Here is a 21899-nt window from a genome sequence, read left to right on the forward strand (position 1 = left end):
CGCGTTTTTTTTTTTTTTTTTTTTTTTTTTTTTCTGAGATGGAGTTTCGCTCTTGTTGCCCAGGCTGGAGTGCAATGGTGCAATCCTGGCTTACCGCAACCTCCGCCTCCCAGTGCAAGCGATTCTCCTGCCTCAGCCTCCCTAGTAGCTGAGACTACAGCACATTTTCATGCAGAACTCAAACTAATCTAAAAATACAAGCTGGTTAATTCTCAATGTCATCATTCTGATTGAGAAAGGGAGAAACTGAGTCCCAGAACCACAAGAGTGATTTGGCCCCATGTCAGCCAGACAGAATACAACGTGACGACAAAAGTTTCTGGCTCTCAGCCTCTGTCTTTTAAGAGTAAACGCAATTCAGACCCCCAATCACTCTAAGGCAGAGTTATTAACAAAGCACAGGAATCAAGTTGAAAATTTTAGAGTCGAATGTATATCTTGCTTAAAAATTGGGAATGGCCATTGGGAAATGCCACTTCAAAATTCATACCTCCCTTAAAAAACTCTAGACAAATTTTTCATCATCAAAATGAGATTCAATCTCCACTGTGTCCATGTCAAAATGCGAGGGAAATAAAAGGACAGATTCTGTAATTCTGTATATTTATCACTAGGTTCAGTAAAACATGGTTCAAAAAATGTGTAATTCTGACTCATTTCAAAATAACATGTTTCCCTAAACGAAAATGGCCAAAACTTGTATGTAAAATTCTACTGGTACTTTTAAAATTACAAATGTAATATTCATATTCATTTCACCTCCACCTCTCCAGCAAGCTACACTAGCTCACCCCTAGGGACATACCCTTATTTCTTCTACAAGTACACAAAATTATACAAATATATGCATTTTTATAAGTTTTTTTAGCAAAATGATATGAAATACATGACCATATATTTATATGTACCTACATATCTTCAACTTTCTTTGCTCACTTCAAAAATATCATGTACATTTTCCCAAGTGTACAGTGATCCAATTATTTTAATATAGCTACATATCCCATAGTTTGACAGTATCATATGTAATCCAAAAATGTTTCACTGATATTTTAACAAATAAAATACATATTTAACAATTAACTTATATTCACAACATATAGGTTGTTAACAATAAACATTCTCATACTCTATGTATTACTCTATGTAACAATAAACATTCTCATACTCTATGTATAGAATCCATCTCTATAGGATGGATTCCCAGAAGTGGGATAGGATCACTGAGAGAAAAAGTACATTTTATCATTCACACTCTTACCATGAGTACATAAAAATATCAACTATCTGATATTCTTAGAAGCACTGGCTATTCGAAGTCCTCTTAAGTGTGCCAACTTGATGGGATAAAAATGACATCTTATTGTTTTCATTTGTATTATCATGACCACTCATTATGTTGAACATATTTCTATATCTTCACTGGTCAGACTTGCAATTTGTCTGATGTTCATGTCCTTTCAAAACTGTTTTTTGTTCCATTAATGTGCTGACACCATCTACATATTAATTAATCTTCTTTTCATTATATTTGTTGCAAATATTTTCTGCTAGTATTTTGCCTTTGTTTATGGTGTCTTTTATAAATGAGAATGTTTTACTTATGCAACCAAATCTATTATGCATTATCAATCAAAGTTTCTTAACATGTGTACAAATACCTCTATCATCAGGATGTTTCACTAATAGTCTCTTACGTTTTCTCCTAATACTTTTTATTTAACTTGTTTTTTGATTCTATTTGTGCTATTACTATACTTGGAATTTCCTTATAGTATTATATTTGGCGAGAGCCATGCCATAATATTTACTGAATAATCCATGATTTTCCTATTTAATGGAAATGCCATTTCTTCATTTCAGTAAGTTTCACTATGTACTGGAACCTGTTTCTGGGTTTTGCCTAATGATGCCCATTTCTGTGCCAATACAGACCTACAGTCAGTAAATTTTACTTCCTAGTACAAGGACAATATTCCCTGTAGTTTCATTTTTAGTTTATTCTACAGATGAAAAGGTTTTATATATGTTTTTTAAATAAATGCAATAAAATCTGAATGTTATGTAAAGTGTTCAAAATTGCTCATCTAGATAAGACTTTGAACAATTTCCTAAATGCCTCATGTTAAGATTTTAAACAGAAGTACATTCAAAATGAATAAAATTTATACATTTACATATCTAACAGGTTTTAACGTAAAACTTAAAACTTCTAGGATAGTCTACGGGTTTAAAACTTCTGTGCAATTATTTAACAACACAAATAATTAAAGAATGTGAAAGAAAAATTTCTCTTGACCTGACATTTCTTAAAGAAGAAAACAAATTCAAAATATCTAATAAATGTTCTTTATTTTTATGTGCTACAATTTATATGAGACTAACTAAACAGGCCAGTCAGTCTGGCCCAATTTAAGAAAAAACATTGAGGACACTGAAAATTAACTGAAATGTCAACCCACTTTAGAAGAAAGCTATTGGTAAAACAAGGATACAGTTACAAGCACTTGTGAAAAGCACAATAAATAAACAATGAGACCCATTCAAAGATACTGGGGAGACATTCAGGCTTCACAGGGTTAGAACAAGAGACAGCAGAACCAGTTCCCACATGGGCAAGAGTTTATTTTATGTCGCTTATCTGAAATCAGAGCAAATGATCCCAGCGGTTTGGAATAGCTCAAAATGTTTCTGGGCATCTAGGGAAGAAAAACTGCCTGGTTTTCAGGCAGTGTTTCGTTTTGCTCATGCGAATTTTAAAGTTCACAACTGAAAATTGAAATATTTGAGACCACAAAAGGTATTATTATTTTAGTCACATGTTTGAGAGGAGATCAAAAGAAACACTTTCCACGTAACTTTGAAAGTACTGCACAGTGTGACCCCATAAATTACTGTTTTTGGAAAGGTCTTTACAGAATTGTATTTCACACCTTGGGAAAAGTGTGACACTAACTTAGCAACTTTTAATCATAAAGTTTTCTAGAAAACTGAAAAAAATATTTAAGATGCGAATTGTTTCCATGATTTCATTTAAGGCCAGGTTAATTGATGAGAAAGCCTAGAATATATTTCTTTCAGAGTACAAATATGGAGGAAAAATGACTATCACTGTTTTTTATATAAAGGTAAATGAAAACTATATTCTTTGAATAGAATGAGAGTTATAACATCAAAACTTTATATTCAACTGCAATTTCAGAATGAAATCATTTGTCACAATCTTACTATTTCAAACGCAGAAAACAGCAGGTTATAGGGGAGTGGTGTTTAAAAAGAATCAATGATAATGAAGTTTCAACCTTTCATAAATATCTTCTTTTATATCCAACAGTCTAGATATGTTTTTAAGGACAAATAAGGAAGTATCAAAATATAATCTACTCACTGAACCAGTTAATTTCAAAGCTTTATACAGTGCTTTGAGAGGATAAGACTTGCTGGAAAGGTACAGTGAAGTAGGAGTTTTTTTTGTTGTTGTTTGTTTGTTTGTTTTTCTAATCAGGCATCCACAGGAGGAAAATGTTTTAACTCTGCCTCCTAAAATGGAAAATGTACTTTACCTTCATTAGGTGATGAGGCAGTCCACCACCAATACAAGAGCTATAAATTCCTTAGTGCATGAAAATTAGCTCTTTGTCATGTCCATGGAACATCTATTCTTTTGCTAGCTTACTCTGGAAGGGGTTTCTAAGTTGGTTGGCTGTCATTAATCTAAGCGCACATGGAGGCAGTTAATTAGAGAGGGCACTTTTCTGTTTGAGAAACACTGCCTCAGGTGAGGCTTGAATTAGTAGCCAACTTTCACTCTACACCCCTACTCACTCCTCAATCAGCGCTGCCTGGAACACCTACCACTCCGCTTTTGGAATGTGGCCTGTCTCCTCCACCTGACCACCGAGGCTCCCCCTCCGGAAAGCCACAAATTACAGTGCTCAATCGCAGCCAAGAGAAGAAAGCACTCAGAGGTAAAGCCAAAGTCAGAGTGAAAGAAAAATTTCCACTAAGAAACCACCAGTAATAATAGATATATGAGCTACAGAAAAAGTAAACGAATATGGGCTGTACACCCACCACCTTCACTTCTCGGAAGATTAAGAGAAGACAGAGAACACAAAAAGACTCGTATTCTGACTTGGGGAAACAAACTTCAGCAAAAGCAAACCAAAAAATAAACAAGCTGAGCTACAGATTTGATTCTCTTTGCTCTGACTTACTGTAATTCTGAAAGTTGATATATCGAGCATTACAGACTTAACTGACAAAAAAAACATACAGACTGCTTGTTTTGTTTTATGAAGGTATACTCTGATGGTTTTTGTGTTTTTTGTTGTTGTTGTGTCTGTTTAGTTGTTGGTAGCTCCTTTAGTTAAGATGTAAGAGGCCGGGCACGGTGGCTCAAGCCTGTAATCCCAGCACTTTGGGAGACCGAGACGGGCGGATCACGAGGTCAGGAGATCGAGACCATCCTGGCTAACACGGTGAAACCCCATCTCTACTAAACAAATACAAAAAATTAGCCGGGCGTGGTGACGGATGCCTGTAGTCCCAGCTACTCCGGAGGCTGAGCCAGGAGAATGGCGTGAACCTGGGAGGCGGCGCTTGCAGTGAGCCGAGATCTTGCCACTGCACTCCAGCCTGGGCGACAGAGCAAGACTCCTTCTCAAAAAAAAAAAAAAAGATATAAGAATTACGGCACAGAATAGGCAAGGCAAGAACAAGTGAGTCCACGGGAGGATGAGGCAAGTACAGTGCTCTTTCCCTTCCTGGTAGACAGCTGCTTCAGCAGTATTTATTGAAGGATTACATCTGAGGGAATGCACACTATGTCTCCTCTCAAGAACCGAAGCTAGTGGTGGTATTGTAGGTGTTCCAGCTCTATCAAAACACCAAATAATTTTTCCTAGCAAAAACATTAAACCTCAATCATGCTGAACAAAGATTCTAAAATGGGATTAATCACTGCACTAATTTCACTTTGAACCAAAAAAAAAAAAAAACCAACAGATTCTGTCGGTACAATGTATTTATACAAATGACCCCACCTTATGTGGAAAACCTGAATGTCTGAGGTAAGATATGTTTGCCCTAGCTCCACTTGTGATGACAGATTAAGTTTTCCTGGTCTGCAGGAACTTAAACACAGAATGTGTTGAAATGAGAATAGCTGCCATATGTCAAGTATTTGGGGGCTTTTACCTTCGAAACAATTCTGAGAAGGTGGCCTGGCAGAGCAAAAACCTAGCAAATCAGGTACATCACCATAGTTGGCTGATCTTATCAGCTGAAAATAAATCTTCATTAGTCAAACTCTAATATATACAGATAAAGAAGGTAACTCCCTAAAAAAGTTTTGGCTTAACAAATTACTTGATTATGTGACAAATGGTTGCCATTCTTACTATAAAATGTAGTTACAACTGGTCATAAGTCCAGTGATAAAAACGCTAAAACGTGGTCAAGTGTAAAACAGTTTTTGGTGGAAATTTTCTCGATGTTTCTAAATCTACCAGATGTACTTGTGGCCAACACTTGGAACACTTGGTGCCTACTATGCGAAGCCTTTCTCCAGCGCAAATACCATGCTGAATGCTTTAAAACAAACCAAAGTAACCAAGGAGGTTATACTGAAGTATACACTGCTTTTTTAAGGATAAACTTCTCTTTTATAAAAATTCTATTTATACTCCAATTCCATGGTAAGTTAGGTTTCAGTAAAATACACAATCTTCCACTTCACAATTTGAATCCTTATTGTAAACCTATTGAATCTGTCACCCGAAATAATTAGTGATAAAGAAAGCATAATGGTAACTAAGTAGTCAAGGGAGAATTTCCTAATTACACATTACACATTTTTTAGCCTTTTCATCTACTGGGTGTGCCTCCAAACAAATTAACAACACACTTTATAATGACTCATGCCCACATATGACAAGGAATCCTGTATGTGCTCTTAATGATTCATACAACAAATGTCCGGCCTGAAATGTAAAATTAAAAGTTATTTATCAAGATTTTAATGTATTTTTCACATATAAAAATCTTCATATTACACAATGGAATTTTAAAAAATTATTTTCTTCAAAGATGAATAGACCTGACCCAAAGTAATCCTAAATTTTAAAACTGGAAAGGAGAAACTTCTCTATTAAAGATATTGGTATTACTGTCATTCCACACTATATACAATATTCTTGGTTACCGTTTTATCACAATATGATATCAGTATGATGCTGCAATTTTTCTGTTGGTAAAGCTCCGGTTCTGAACATACAATCTTGTCCAAGTCATCCAATTTATTATCTCTTTTTTATCTCTTTCCACTCAAGGTAGTTATGAAGACATGCATACAATCAACTTATAAGTTATCCAGACTCAACTCTCTAATATCTACTACTTCATATCACTATGTATCATTTAAAAGCTAAAATAATGATAATAGTTGACACTTAACGAATGCCTACTCTCTGCCAAGCACTTTTCTATGTGGCTTACACAGACATTTCATTTAATTATAAGCAGCTGAAAAAGACAATCAGGAGTTAATAAATATAAAAAGATTACATATACTTTTGATTAAACTGCATAACAAAGGAAATATACATCTATAAATGTATTATATAATGCATATATTGCAATTATGTAAAATGGATCATTAAAACATATTCAATTTCATTTTCATTGTAAGGACAGATGCTCCTCTACTTACAATGGCATTACATTCCAATAAAACCATCATAAAGTCAAAAGACTGTTAAGTTGAAAATTGTCTGTATATAAATTATAATTTGAATTATGTGACATAAGACATACATAGAAAGCTGGGACTTATTAAACACTATTTTTTATTAAATAATAAAAGAATTCACCTGGAAGAAGAGTTTTCCCTAAGAATAAAAAGCAAATAAATAGAAATCAATAAAATATCTATAATTCTCTTTTCACATTCTTACAGAACATTTTCACAAATTATCTTCATGGTCAGACTGGCTGAATGGCCATTCATTTTTCAAATGTTCAGACTTATGTGAAAAATTAAAAAATTAAAATAGTTCCTCCTTTAGTAAAATGTGGTCTGGAAAAACTAAGTTGTAAAATCATTTACTGAAGAAACTTCAAATAATCTTTAATTATTAATTTTTTAAAAGAAAACATATAGATTAATACAATAAGTGTCAAACCGCAAGAAAATAAAATGTATAAAAGACAGTCAAAACACAAAAGTAAGCATAAGTGTTTTCTCCTAAGCACTGCACCAGATACGTCATCAGAAACATTAAAAAGTGGTTGCAGGCGAAACCAGCATCTTTGACATATCAACATTCTGGCTACAGAAGGCAAAAAATGCATAAAAAGCACTTTAAAATGCACAATAAAATACAAGTTACTGAGAAGAGCATTCTAATAAACGTACAAAATCTTCTTTCTTCTTTCCTTCCCTTCTTCTAATTTAACCAAACCCTTTACATTATACCTCTCAAACATGTCAATGTTCTTGAAGCTCTGTCCTTACTTATTACTGAAGATCCTATGGGTAGGGGTGTATTTTTTTATTATAAACATCTCTCTCTCAGTTTTTAATACCAAAAAAAAGGGTCTTTTTTTTGTTTTTCTTTTTGAGATGAGAGCTCACCATGTTGACCAGGCTGGTTTTGAACTCCTGTCCTGAAACAATTCTCCTACCTCAGCATCCCAAAGCGCTAGGATTAGAGGTGTGAGCCACCACACTCAGCCTAAGGATATAATATATGAAATTAATCCCTGAGACATACCAGTGAGGTTCTGATTAAAACAAGTAGAGAGTCATCTTCATTCTCAAAATGTATTATATTTTAGCAGGATCCTTTTATTGAAGGTTCAAATTAACATTCATATTTGTATAGCTGACCTCTGCAAACATAGCAGACATGGGGATTTAATAGGACTTTCTCTCAATTTCAGTTTCTGTTCAGTTTCAAACTGCAAGAGAACAGCCTGCCCCTAGTTTTCCTAACTAGCCTCTTCGGCAACAAGTGGGAAGATCAGTACTCCATGTTGGTTGGTAGTATTTTAAATCTGAAGCATTTTCAGAGTCTAAGGCAATTCAGACTGCACAGCTGTCAACTCAGGAGTCCCATTAAACTCACTCTAAAAATTCCTAAAAGAAGGCATGATTTATTATAAGCAAATGGCTAACCTGGCTTTTTTGGTAACAGAATTTTAAATGAAAATAAAATTATATAAGATACACATTGTTTGGATTTTTAAAAACTCTATTAAACGTTTAAGTGGTTGTGAATATGAGGGTTGGAATAATTAAATGTCAACCCTAGCTGATTAGTGAACGTATGAGAAAATGGGGGGAACTGATCTCAAAAGATATTCTAAGGAGAACTTCACTTGAGGGGCAAACACTAGAAGATACAATTGTTATTGTACAACAGACACTAGTGAAAGTGTGTCAAACAATTTTAAAAGAAAATAGAACGCATTTGCAACTTTCAAATGCATTTGATGCCCAACAATTTCATCACCTACCCTATGTTTAAAACTGGGAGGCAATCCAGAAACTAAAAGGAATCAGAAATTTGCAAAAATATGTTTGCAATACACTATTCAACACTTGTACTGGCAACATTACTGTAGATATTTCAACATATGTTAATTTTAAAGGGTAAGTTCTGCAGATGGGCTTCTAATTTATCAAATTTCAATTAAGATGTTACTAATCGAGCTACCAAAAGATTTAATTTCCAAAATGGTAACTCTTACTACTTTTGCTCTGCTGTAAAACTATAAAAATGGCAATACCTCTCACTATTAAATTACTTTTTGCTCTGCTGTAAAAACTATAAATAATGGCAATACCTCTCACTACATCTGATCTTAAATAATTTAATAAAAAATATCTACCAATATATTTCTAAGAAAATAAAAGTAATCCCTATGAGATATTTTCAACATTTTTTTTTTCAACTGAACCAGAGAAAGAAAAATGGAAGCAAAGTATAAAAATTCCTCTGTTTCTTCAAATTATCTGAATGGCTACCTTCCTTCATTATAAGGGTAACTGCTTCTTAAAATTTCTTCTTTTATAAAAATCACTTTGCAGAAGAACAACATATTTCATTTGTATTTTTTCAAAACATGATTAGAAACAACAGCTCTTGATTTTATAATTTTTTCATTAAATATGACAGTCCTGCTTACAGACATCTTAACATCTGGATATTTGTGCTCCTGCCAGAATTCACATGCTGAAACTTAATCCTCAATCTGATTGTATTAAGAGGTGGGGCCTTTGAGGCATGACTGGGTCATGAGGACTGAGTCCTCTACATGGGATTCACGTCTTTTTTTTTTTTTTTTTTTTTGAGACGGAGTCTCGCTCTGTCGCCCAGGCTGGAGTGCAGTGGCCGGATCTCAGCTCACTGCAAGCTCCGCCTCCCGGGTTTACGCCATTCTCCTGCCTCAGCCTCCCGAGTAGCTGGGACTACAGGTGCTGCCACCTCGCCCGGCTAGTTTTTTGTATTTTTTAGTAGAGACGGGGTTTCACTGGGTTAACCAGGATGGTCTCGATCTCCTGACCTCGTGATCCACCCATCTCGGCCTCCCAAAGTGCTGGGATTACAGGCTTGAGCCACTGCGCCCGGCGGGATTCACGTCTTTAAAAAAGAGGCCCAAGGCATCTTGTTCGCTCCTTCCACTATGTCAAGTTACAATGAAAAGACACACATCTATGAAGGAAGTAGGCTCTCATCAGAATCTGACCATGCTGGCACCCTGACTTCCCAGCCTCCAGAACTGTGAGAAATAAACTGTTGTTGTTTATAAACCACCTAATCTAAGGCATTTTGCTAGAGCAACCCAAATGAACTAAGACACAGTACAACCCCCGTTTTATAAAAAAGTAAACTGAGGCTCAATAAGGTAAAATAACTTGCCCAAGATCACATAATCAGTAAAAGTCAGATTCATGCTCTTTCCCCCATGCATATTTTGCTATTTCTCATTATTCACTGACATTTACATGTGGGAATCAGAATCTCTCATTCAAGATGCAGAAATATGCCCAAAAGAATAAAGCCAATAAAGTGTACAATAAAGGTCCTATTCACTGAGAATAGTATCTGCTAGAATTAAATTGAGCTGCATATGACAAACCCAAAATAACAATGACTTAAATAAGATAGAAGTTGAGCTCTCCACAGAAATTAAGTCCAAGTGGGTAATCTAGCCTATAATATGAGAATTCCACAAAGTCATCAAGGATTCAGACTACTCCATGCAGGCGTGTCCAAGGAACAGAATACAGTCACAGGTTCACAGTTTCGGTTTCTGGTTGGGCCAGTACAGCCCCTTCCTCATCCCTCTTTTCTTCTCATCACCAGAGATATAAACTAAAAACCATGGTTTTGGGCTGCTAAAAGCCTAAAACAAAGCAAAACAACAAAATAAGGTTGGTTGGACAAGCTTGCCAAGTGTGAATGTTATCCTCAAGGTCTAAAATGGCTGCCAGAGCTCTAGCCATCAGTTCTATGTTCTAGGAAGCAGGATGAGAAAAATCAGGAAAGAAATAAGATACCCTTCTCTTTTAAGATATATCTCAAAAGTAACATTCAGCACTTCAACATCTGCCCAGGAAAAGAACTTATCACACAAACTGATGTGACTACAAAGGAATCTATAAAATGTAGGTTTTTCTGGCCGGGTGGTAAGGTGTTGAGCTAAAAATCAGAGTTGTGTTATTACTAAAACAGAAGGTAAAAATGAGTATTTGGAGGCAACTAGATGAACTTGCCACAGGAATTTGCATATATTCTCCAACTTATTCATAATATAATCAAATTTTTCAAGCAAATCAAAGATAATTGAGGTTGACATATCCAGAGTTATTTCTTAGGAAGGATATAATACCCCACTGGAATCATCTCATTATAAGCAATCAAATAAGTAAATGTGGTTTTACATTTTAGGAAACTATTTTCAACATTTACATTATAAGGAATTACTGCTTCTGTCAGACAAACTCAGGTGGGATTTGTTTTACAAATACTAATCTTTTCCAAGGTTATAATACAGGGAATTGGTTTAGGTAAAGCTAAGTTCTGCCAGTAGAAGTGCCACTAAGTTTAAAGGAATATTTATCATCTAAAATTATTCTAATATCCAAAGGTTATGAACAAATAACCAAATAGAGAATCCGAAAGAAAATGCAAATATTGAGAGTTGCCTGAATAGCTCAAGTAAGCAAGACCCAAATATTTATAGAGATCTACAATTATCCTCCAATGTGTTATTGCTAAGTAAGTATTAAAAAACACTATCAGGTAATTGGTACATCTGTAAGTTGAATGTAGTAAGAGGGCTTTCTTGGCTGTGCTTTCACTTGTAAGTCAGTCTTTTTTTCTAGAAGTCGGTATTATAGTGAAGCACTTGAGAAAAACATGAACTTGCATTCAAAAGCACTAACCAAGAAAGTACATTTTTTACAAAATCTTCTTAGGAAGCTAGAGGAAGGAGTCATTTCACATACACAGAGTAAACATACTTAAAATTTTCTATAAGTATTTTTCCCCAATGTTCCATTCCCTGTGGCATTTACCTCCTCACCTTACTCTCCCATCTATCTCCTCTCTCAAAAACCTTCCCAGCGTTCCACAATCATTTTCCACAATCTATCTGGCTACATTCAGCTAGACAAAGCCAGACAAGCAGTCCACAGCAAAAGAAAACCAGGCCATGTGTGTCATCCCTTAAACATGTCTTGAAGGCTCCTCAACTCGGTACTCCCAACACACACACACACACACACACACACACACACAGCTCTTATTTTCTCCGATACTAAAGTGATACAATTTCTATTAATTCAATTTATTCACATAATCAAAACAGCAAAATGTTTCCTTCCATTTTACATACTTACAAAAAGTTATCAAATAAATGAAGTTTCTTATCTCCCCACAATCTTTAATGCAAGACTAAACATTCCCAGTCTCTTCAAATTCTTTATCTGAATGTATTCTATGTGTTTTAGTATATTTTGTCATTCTTAAAATTTACACAGATTTCCAAAGATCATGATTAAGAGGCTCAAATTTAAACATAGAAATAATGTCATACCAAAACATATTTGCTGTAACAATATTACTTGTCATACCAAAAACTACTCGGTTACTGACAATACTATTTTTCCACTTTTTTCAAAATCAGAGAACACTATTTAATAAATTGGATTTTTGTGGACTTGGTCTACTTGATCCACTTGATGAAAGTCTCAACAATCTTTCAGTCTTTTGAGAAGCACATTGTATAATGGCTAAACAGTGGGCTCTGAAACCGATAGTCACTGGTTGAGATCCTAGTATCACCACTTACAAACTGTGCAATCCTGGGCAAGCTGTGCACTGTGACTCAAGTCCTTTCTTCTGTAAAATGGGGAAAACAACAATATCTACCTCTTGGAGTTGCTCTCGGTATTTAAAAAATTACTATGTGAAAAGTAGGTTGAGACAGTACCAGATAAATGTAATCACTCAATAAATATTGCCTATTATTATTTCTCACTTCTCTTAAAAAACAGTTGCAGTGTAGTAAATAACATATCAAAACAATTTGGTAATATAAATTGCCCACTCAAAATGATAGCATGTTCACATGCATGCTTTTAAACACTGGAATTGTATTTTTAAGAAATATTCAGAAAAAATTTAAACCACAGAATGATATGAAAAAAGCTCACTACTGAAATAATCTACTAACACCCGTTCATAAAAGGCCTAGACTCAGAAAACCCCAGTACCAATTAAATTATTCCTTTTAAACTGAGTTTATAGCATACTTAAAAGGAACTTCAGCTATTAAATTCCTTTTAGAAAGTAAAAATGACTTTCCCATGAAAGGAAACACAAAGAAATGCGTATTTTTCCTTGAATAATGTAATATTTTATAAAGAAATCACGGAAGTGGGAAGCAAAACGGGCTTCATTAATGATGTCCTTAAATTTCAGACAAATTGATAGGCATCATACTTACCACCTAACAAATAAAACATTAACTTATGAATCATGAAGTATTAAATTATATTTTTAGAATTGTGTATCTATGTAGTATTGCGATAACTGTTCCGTTTGTATATCCACTATATAGTACAAGCATAAAAGTATGCAGTAGATACTAAGAACAAAAATATAATCAATGTCTTCCAATAAGAGTCATTAAAGTTTTCATTTGTACCTAAGGAAGAGATTCAGGTTTCATAGGTTCTTAAAGTTGGGGTCCAAAACCTTATGCTTGAGTCTAACTTGATAGTCAGCACTCTGTTTTCAGTATGAACATTAAACTTGCTACCAGAAGAATTCTAATAGCTCAAAGTTCTGCCCATTATACATTACCACTCATTTAACTTTGCACAAAAGGATCCAGAATCTAAGAAATGTGCAATGATAACTGGCTTGGAGATTCTCACTTCTTTCAAACTCTCTATATTCTTAAATTGTTCTATAAAGGTTTGCTCTTCTCAGTGTAGGTTAGCTCCATTTCTGCTGGAAAAGCAATCTCTCAACTAAAGTTATTTTTAAAAATTAAATTAGCAATGAATGAGAACATAATGAAGACAAATATTATTTTAAAAGCAGGCAGCCACTAAGAAAATTTATTAAAATTTACTGGGCTCTTAAACATGAAGAATTCTGAGTTATACCATATTGAGGAAAAAAAAAAAAAAAAAAAAGCCTGGCTTTAAAAGGGAAGAACAGAGTTTATTCCTTCAGTAATGTATAGCCAAAAAGAATGAAAGATAAATGACATTATTGCTTTTAAAAACTCTTGTTATACTATCTACAAAGTGACTAAGTTATATTCTAACCTATTGATTTCTGGCATGTTTCCATGGAAAGTCTACAAATTAGTGGAAGTGCCCAATTAAAGGTTCACTCACACTCTTAACCATACGTTTAGGATTCAATAATTTAAATAGATTTTTAGAACTACAAGTTCTTTAATCTACTCTTATTCAAGAGTACCCAAAACTTTCACATTACAAGCCATGCTACTTAAAGCAAACTAAAAATACTCCTTTACAACTAAATCATCAATTTCAAATGGGCAGTAGATTAGATGATATGAAATTGACAGTACTTCTGTAGTAGCAGTTCATTCCTTTCAATAATAATCAGGTTAATGGAGAAAAAGAAATCTCACAAATCAGTTAAAAAAATTGAGGTTAGAATTTATTCAGGGATATTTAGAAGAAGTTTCAGAATAGAAGTGTAATGGTATCAATTGATGAAAACTGTTTAAATATCCAAGAGATAAACTTATATCAAGAAACCTATTTTAAATACAAAATAAACAGCATACTAAGAGTGATAAAGAAGACCTGGCAAAAACTCTTAAGTACAATTGGCTTTGTGGTATCATATATTATTAAGCAGACTAAGTCATGAACATTTAGCCTTATACCTGAATTTCATCTCAAAGATAACACCAGCTTTCCAGGATAATTTTGAATAATATATAAGATATTGTGTATACCTCTACCCAATCCCCAATTTCCATGAGTCAGTGAATAGACAACAAGCCAAAATATTAACATGGATCATTAACTCTATAAACAAAGCAGTATCAGGTAATATTATTCTATCTTACAGAAACAACTAAGAATTCACACGTGCACACGTGTACATGTACACACACACACACACACACACACATAATCTACAGTGCATTTTTTTTTATTTCCAGAAGTAGCCTATCCAAAACTGTGATTTTAAGTTTATATTTGAGATTAGGTATTACCATTGGGGAGGCATTCCCTATAAGCTCCCCAAAAACAACTAACCTAAAATGTAATCAATTAAAATTGTTTACTTGCATTGTTATTAAAACAATATTATGTACTAAAGGAAGGTATTTTCAAAATGGATCAGCACAGCTGTGGCGTAGCTTGAAAGGTACACACACACACAAAACCACTCACATATATGTGTGTGTGTGTATACACACACACACATATATACAGACTTAATATGTCAACATTTCCTCCAGTGGGGGGTTGGGGGGGCTTGGATTCCAGGTGATTGGTCATGGTTCTTAGAAAGAAATAACCTTCATATAAAAAGAAACAATGCTTCCGGCTAAAAACCTTGCCTAAAACGTGACATACAGCTATTCCTTCATTCCAAACTTGAGTTAAACAAGCAATGTTCCAATGTATAATTAAGCTGTCATTAGCTGGTAAATAGGCTGGCCTGACAAACCTGGACACATTGCCTGATCCAGGAGTAGGCATATGATCCATTCATAATATTTGGGAGAGATTCTATGATGCTGATGGATGTCATGTCAGGCTTGTTCTGAGATCTTTGTGAAAGGATCTCAGGTATTATTCTGAGATCCAGGTTAAATCTGGATCTACAGGGTGGGTATCATTGCTCCAACATAAAAAATGACTACAGGGCAGTGAAGCCACCTAAGAGGAAAGCATCACAGAGAGGTAAAGAGAAGAAAAACATCGATGTCTGTGTATGTGTTTAAAGTCAAATCTAACCCTTGCACTTTTACTTATAGGACAAAGTATTTTTGGTGGCATTTATACTATTTTCTATCAAAAGACATGATTTGTGCTTCTATGTCCACCAGTGATCTGTGAGATCAAAAACTGTGATTCCATTTTCTCACCTACATTTTACAGATATAATGCTTATAAACAAATTCAAGGATAGCAGATCTACAGAGGTAAACATGTCCACACACGTTTATTTTATATAAATTAACCCAAAATAAAAAGTAGAAACAGAAGTCCTCTGGCATAGCCGACTTATAGAACTACATTATTTTAAAAACCAATATAGTTCAGAAATCACATATATTTGAAGAAACAAACAAAAGAGCATTTCAGTGTTGGGTGTTACTTTAGCATGCAGTATTACATCACTAAAACAAGGAAAAGCAATACTTGCCCTAAAGGCTTAAAAAATATTAGCAGAGACCAAAAAGTCTATCAGATGAGAATGAATGTCATTGCATCTTCGGTAATGACAATAAAATGTTTGTTTTTAATTTTTCCTTTAAATTTTCTTCCCCTAAAAGCTATCTATAAAAGGACTAGGGAGCAGGATTCACTTCTTGTTGTCATCTGGCATAACACAAGGGAACCCTTCCAAGCATACCAAGTACCAGTGAATAAGCCTCCAAGATGGGAATAGCAAATGAAGAAAAAGGCAAAGAGCTTGGTACTAGGCTGCACAAAGGTCTAAAAATAAGAGCAGTAAAATTTTATGCAGAAACAAGAAAAATCTGAAGAGTCAAATGGTAGAGTCCAAGTGCCAAGAGAAAGGTGTTTCTAATAGCAGTATTCTGTGAAGAAAGAGGAACAACAAGCTGACCAAAAAGGTGGCTATTGCAACAGAGGATGTCTTAACTGCAAAGACCATTTATAGTCATTTTCCCTACAGAAAGTTGGCCCTTTCCGTCAACTCCAATTAAGAGTAAGAAATCCTTGTTTCATTTGTCCTTTAACACTTCTGCCCCAGAACCCTTGTCAAATGAGCTCTTTTGAACATATTTAGGCTTTCTGGTTAAATGTTAAAGAAATAACAGTCACTCTCTTCACATAGCAACTTTTCTATGCCAACAAAACATGCCTAATCTTACCCATAAAAAATAGATACCACAGTCTTTTCCAAAACGCATAAAAATCACTACTGCTCTGGTCTAAATGTTATGTCTCCACAAAATTCATATGTTGAAATCGTAACCATCATCTTGGAAGATGATGGCATTAGGAGATACAGCCTTTGGGGTGTGATTAGGTCATGAGCCCAGACCCTCATGAACGAGATTAGGAAGTGCCCTTAAAACACAGCTAGAAAGTAGGCTCTTACCAAACACCACTAAATCTACTGACGGTTTTTTTTTTTTTTTTTTTTTGAGACAGAGTCCCACTCTGTCACCCAGTCTGCAGTGCAATGGCATAATCTCCACTCACTACAACCTCTGCCTCCCGTGTCCAAGCGATTCTCGTGCCTCAGCCTCTCAAGTAGCTGGGATTACAGGTGTGCACTACACACCCAGCTAATTTTTGTATTTTTAGAAGAGACCGGGTTTCACCATGTTAGCCAGGCTGGTCTCAAACTCCTGACCTCAGGTGATCCATCCAACCCAGCCTCCCAAAGAAGCTGGGATTACAGGCGTGAGCCACTGCACTTGGCCTCTACTGACATCTTGATCTAAAGATGCAGCCTTTGCAACTTCAGGAACTAAGATAAATGGCTTGTTTACAAGCCATCCAGCTTATGGTATTTTTGTTATAGTGGCCTAAATGAACTAAGACAACTGTAATAAAGAGGTAATATATTTAGTTAATATTACAATTTTGAAGAGGCATAAAATAGACACAAAATATCTTATTGTAGAGTAATATTTACTGTTGCTATTGCTTTTTTTGCTACACTCAACATATATGTGTCTATATATGTATCAATGTATTTAATTAAAGAGAAAAGCATTAAAGTAAGTAAAAATAGAGCATGTATTGATCATTAGAGTACAAAAATCTTCACACTTCAGCCATTTCATCCTCTGGGAAATAAATGCACTGGGCTAACATGTAGTCTTTAGGGTCCCTTGAAGGGCCCCCAATTGACAGCTCTAGTATTGCTATTGCTCCATTCCTCCCTTGCTTGCTTTTGCCCTCTAACCTGCCTGCCCCATTTCCTCCATGCCTGAACTGAATACCTGTAGGTGTTCCTCAAATAAAGCCAAACTATAAAATACTACCAATCTAATGAATTGCTTTAAAAATACTCAACTGTGCTACTATAGGGCTTTGGGGAAGGCAATTATTTTAAAGACTAAAATTTGGATTTATTCAGCGACTCTTATGGAAGGAATCTAAAATACTTCAACAAGCTAAGGTTAATTGTGTACATGTGATGAGTGTTACTTGCTCCCTCTTCAGTCAAGGATGGACTGATTAACCCACTTTCCAATGAAATGAGGAGTAAATGGCATCAGAATATATGTCTGAACTCCTCCTTCTGTCCCCGCTCAAATCAGGAATCCAGTTTCCCTGATCAAAAATCCTATTTTAACCTAAATAGTCTCTCAGATGTCGAAACCATTAGGTTAAGAGTCTATGCTTTCATATATAAGCCACCCTTTCTCTTTGAGGTATGGAACATTTAATAACAGTAATTATATCAGCAAATACTTATATACCACTTACTATATGTCTAACCTTCTAACTGCTATATGCATACATTAATTCATTTAATCCTCATAACAACTCTATAGGTAGCTGCTATTATTACCGTGTTTTAGTGACAAGAAAATGGAGGCACAAGGCCAGGCATGGTGGCTAACGCCTCCCAGCATTTTGGGAGGCCAAGGCGGGCAGATCACTTGAGGTCAGGAATTCGAGATCAGCCAGCCTGGCCAACACAGTGAAACCCGGTCTCTAGTAATAATACAGAAATTAGCCAGGAGTGGTGGCATACACCTGTAATGCCAGCTACTCAGGAAGCTGAGGCACGAGAATCACTTGAACCCGGGAGGCAGAGGTTGCAGTGAGATCACACCACTGCACTCCAGCCTGGGTGACAGAGTAAGACGGTGAAAGAAAAAAAGAAAAAAAGAGAGAAAAGAAAGAAAACAGAGGCACATAATTAACTTGACCATAGCAACCGGGCAAATAAGCAGCAAAGCCAGGAGTCAATGCAGGTAGTCTGGCTCCAAACCACTCCACCATATGCAACTAAAGGTAACGAGCACATAGAAACTCCATTTCTCCCCACTGTTCCAGTTCCCTTTTGCTATTTCATTCCTTTGACTGCATTTACTGAGCACTTACTAAATGCAGCTAAATAAACAAAGTATGTGCCTGGAACTAAATTCACTAACTTAAAGAAAATCAAGCAGCCATGCACAAACAGAAGAAAATTTAAAAACAAAAATTAAAATACTTAGAATCCTATCCAGTGTAATGAAGCGAATTTATTTAACAATTCTTGGTCCAGTTTTTGTCCATTTGGTATTCCGTATCTCCCTGCCTCCCTCAGTGTAACTCTTCACCTGAAGGAAAGAATGGAACAACAAAAAAAAGACAATAAACTTTGGGGGCATTTTCATTTCCTAGTGCCAAGTGAGCGTACGAACAATGAAGAAGTTCAGTCTTGCAAAAAAGGAAATTATTTTTTATGCCATCAGGAGCCAATTACTGACACAAGACTAAGTATAAGCCCCGAATTTCTTCCATCTTTGATTCTCTTTTGGCATCATTTTCAATGTATGATTTACAAGTTGAAATGTTCTGTTCAGGGTTAAGAAGCTGGAACAGAACACAATGATACTCTACTTCTATAAAACCAGTGCATGTTAAAGCATGGCCGAACTTAAGAATCACTTGGGATGCTTGAAAAACAACAATAACAATACTAGGGTCTCATTTGGAGAATCTAATTTTTTTAAAGGGTGGGTGGGGAGGAAAGGAAAAAGATGCTGGAGGCTTACCTAGATAGTCTAATTTAATTGTTCAGTGACAGTGCTGGGCATTGGTAGCTTTAAAAGTTTTCCAAGTGATTGTAATGTGTAACCATGCTTGCAAGGCAGTTTAAATGCAACCCAAACCTTCTCAAACTTTAATATACATATAAATCACCTAAAGACCTAATTTAAAATGCAGATTCTGATTCAAAAGGTAGGCCATGAGATTCTGTATTTCTACCATGCTTCCAGGCAATGTTGTTGCTGCTATTATGTGGACCATACTTTTGAGCAACACTGTTCTATACCTTCCTTAACAAATTATAATTACTAAAGGTGAGAAGGAATGGAAAAGATATCATGAGTCAAGGCAATGTGGATTATTTCATTTTTATGTAAAAGAGGTAACTGTTTTTGACAAACAACTGGAAACCACAATAAATGCTTACAGAACACAGGGCTACTGTGAACTAAATCAGTTAATATGCATAAAACATGAGGGACTGTTCCTAACCCAGAAATAGTACTCAATAAGTATTAGTTATCACATTGATCTTTTTTAACAAATGAGTGGCAAATGATGACTAACCATATCAAGAAAACTCAATGCAGATATATAACTTATGTTCTAGAAAAAATACGGCTTCTACTGCTTACAATCTTCATATTGTGTCATGTTCTTTTATGCCTTAGACCATTAGGTACAGAATTCTAAACACTAGCCTCACAGTTAGAATGTGCGCATTCATTAACATGATGTCTGGGATCTGCTTTACAATACTTTGGCAAAGAAAAAAGAGTAATCCTAGCACTTTGGGAGGCCAAGGTAGGTGGATCACTTGAGGTCAGGAGTTCGAGACCAGCCTGACCAACATGGCAAAACCCTATCTCTAATAAAAATAAAAACATTAGCAAGGCGGGGTCGCATGTGCCTGTAGTCCCAGCTACTCAGGAGGCTGAAGCAGGAGAATTGCTTGAACCCAGGAGGCAGAGGTTGCAGTGAGCCGAGATTGTACCAATGTACTCCAGCATGGGCGACACAGTGAGACTCTGTCTGCAAAAAAGGAAGGAGGGAATAAAGGTAATGTAATAAAATCTACATAAGTAATTTATGGAATAGGTATATGGGGGTTAACTGTCCTCCTAAGTTCTACATATATTTGACATTTTTTCAAAATATTTTTAAACGTTCTATTTTTCAGTTCCAGCTTGATCACTTACTAGCTCTCTGATCATGAGAAAATTATTTAGCATCTTTGATTCACAGACTTCAGAACAGATTTCCATATTAACCTCCTCACAGGATTACCTTAGGGATTAAAAGAAACAGTATTAGTAAAAATAACTGACACCAAGTAGGTCACATCATAAAGATAAATTTAAATTTAATCCAGATAGCTCCAATTTTAAGAGAAGCAAAAAGAATGGTAATGTGTTTCTAAAATTGAAACAGGTGAATCTGTAAAGACTGAACAGTGCCATCTTCTTGCCATTTCAGCTTTTTCTACTGCCTCTTAACATTCTAGACCAGATTCCATCATAAACAGCAACAGGTAGCATTTAATGAAGTCTCCAAAATGCTGTGTCCTGAAATAAATGCATCAAAATGTTTCCTGCATGGCAACACAAATCAACTAAGGGTAGCCTATCGACAAACACCACTTCTAGCTGCTATACTATTCTGTGTTCTACAAGTAACATAAGCTTTTCCTCCCACTCACTCCCTTCATTCACAAACATCTCTGAACAAGTAGCTGGGGATAACAATTCAAGAGAAAAGGAACCTCTTAAATATAGGCTAAATAATCAAAAGCAGAAGATCTCTTCTGGGGCTGGCTCTTCACAGGACAGAAGTTCAAATATGAATAGGCAGCATCTATCTGCCTATTCTGAGGCATAACTACAAAATCATTTTAAAATATACATTATTGGTGGTAATTCCATCATTCTTTAAATAAACCAAATCACTCACAAAATCTCATAGTCAGAAACCTTGTGAAGAAGGAAAGGGGCAGACTTTCATCCATGTGGTCATAATATACAGTTCAGCATAAGAGTGAAAGGGAAATAATTATTTAAAATAGTGAATGTACATATGCACATTTCCATTTTTTAAGAATATGGAGAACACTCATACTTCTGTCCAAGACAATTGAATTTCAATCAAATATTGTCACTGAACCAAATATTGTGACTGAATGCGACTCCAGCTTGCCTCTCTTCCATAAGAAAAAATTCTAGAACCTGGAATCTACTACAAATATGTTAACCTCTCTCATTAGCTCAAGAAAGAACAAAAACAGTGAAGTGAACTTAGAAGCTGTATTTACTAGGGGAATTCCCGAAAGAAGAGCTCTCATAATCTTCTACTTTAAAATTTCACTTGTAAGACACAAATTAAATCCACATTTGTGGGGGGGGGGGGGGGG

The 21899-nt window shown here is 35.3% G+C and overlaps 1 protein-coding gene and 1 long non-coding RNA gene across 3 annotated transcripts in view; both read right to left on the reverse strand.

Moving 5' to 3' along the window:
* Window positions 1-21899, reverse strand: part of LOC108542795 (serine/threonine-protein phosphatase 2B catalytic subunit alpha isoform) — a gene marked incomplete at its 3' end in the record, with an annotated part of 285800 nt that overhangs the window by 242924 nt on the left and 20977 nt on the right. The window lies entirely within an intron of this gene.
* The window catches only part of LOC108542807 (uncharacterized), a 21115-nt gene continuing 19698 nt past the window's right edge, over window positions 20483-21899 (reverse strand). For both annotated transcript variants that reach the window (XR_001889370.1, XR_001889371.1), the window contains exons 3-4: window positions 20692-20779; window positions 20483-20524 (exon numbers count right to left, since the gene is read on the reverse strand). This is a non-coding gene — a long non-coding RNA (uncharacterized LOC108542807). The remainder of the gene's footprint in view (window positions 20525-20691; window positions 20780-21899) is intronic.

The sequence above is a fragment of the Rhinopithecus bieti genome, unplaced genomic scaffold (genome assembly GCF_001698545.2).
Source record: "Rhinopithecus bieti isolate Rb0 unplaced genomic scaffold, ASM169854v2 scaffold_23199, whole genome shotgun sequence".
Classification (NCBI taxonomy): Eukaryota; Metazoa; Chordata; class Mammalia; order Primates; family Cercopithecidae; genus Rhinopithecus; species Rhinopithecus bieti.